Source organism: Orycteropus afer, unplaced genomic scaffold (assembly GCF_000298275.1).
Source record: "Orycteropus afer afer isolate SDZICR_OR568_19922 unplaced genomic scaffold, OryAfe1.0 scaffold00444, whole genome shotgun sequence".
NCBI lineage: Eukaryota > Metazoa > Chordata > Mammalia > Tubulidentata > Orycteropodidae > Orycteropus > Orycteropus afer.
In genome coordinates, this window is record NW_006922031.1 from 142,851 (window position 1) to 143,418 (window position 568).

At 45.4% G+C, this 568-nt stretch overlaps 1 pseudogene; it reads right to left on the reverse strand.

The window, feature by feature from the left end:
* LOC103208500 overlaps positions 1–32 on the reverse strand; it is a 25,242-nt pseudogene extending 25,210 nt beyond the window's left edge.
* Positions 33–568: the final 536 nt, after the last annotated feature.

The window sequence follows — 568 nt, forward strand, 5'->3', positions numbered from 1 at the left end:
CAGGACTCTGAAGACCCTTACCTTGACTCCATTCCTCCCCCATGTTTCCCTCCCCCATACCTCCCAGAGTCAGGAAACAATTCACCTATGACTCCACCCCCTAAGCCTAAGGGAATTTTGAATTCAGAACCTCCTAAAACTCCAGTGGTGTTATATCCTCCTTTACCTGATAGCACTCCAGATGCCACTCAGAAAGTGGGTGCCCCTCAGGAAATTGTCTCCCCAGCACACACTCGGAATGGTGTAAATTTTGGCCATGGGTCTAAGCCAGATCCCTCAGGGCAATACCCATTACGGCAGGTTCCAGCCTATTTAGATCATGAAGGAAATCCTGGAGGTTTCGTTTGGACTCATATGCCATTCACCATGGCTGATTTGCTAAATTGGAAAAATGTGATGTCCACTTATAGGGAGAGTCCAAAGCTGATGGAAACCTTAATCACCTCCATATTTTCAGTTCATCATTCTAAGTGGACTGACATTAATATGTTATTAACTACCTTACTCACCCCTGAAGAGAGGTGGATGGTATTAGAGAAAACTAGAGCAGAAGCCAACAGACTTCACA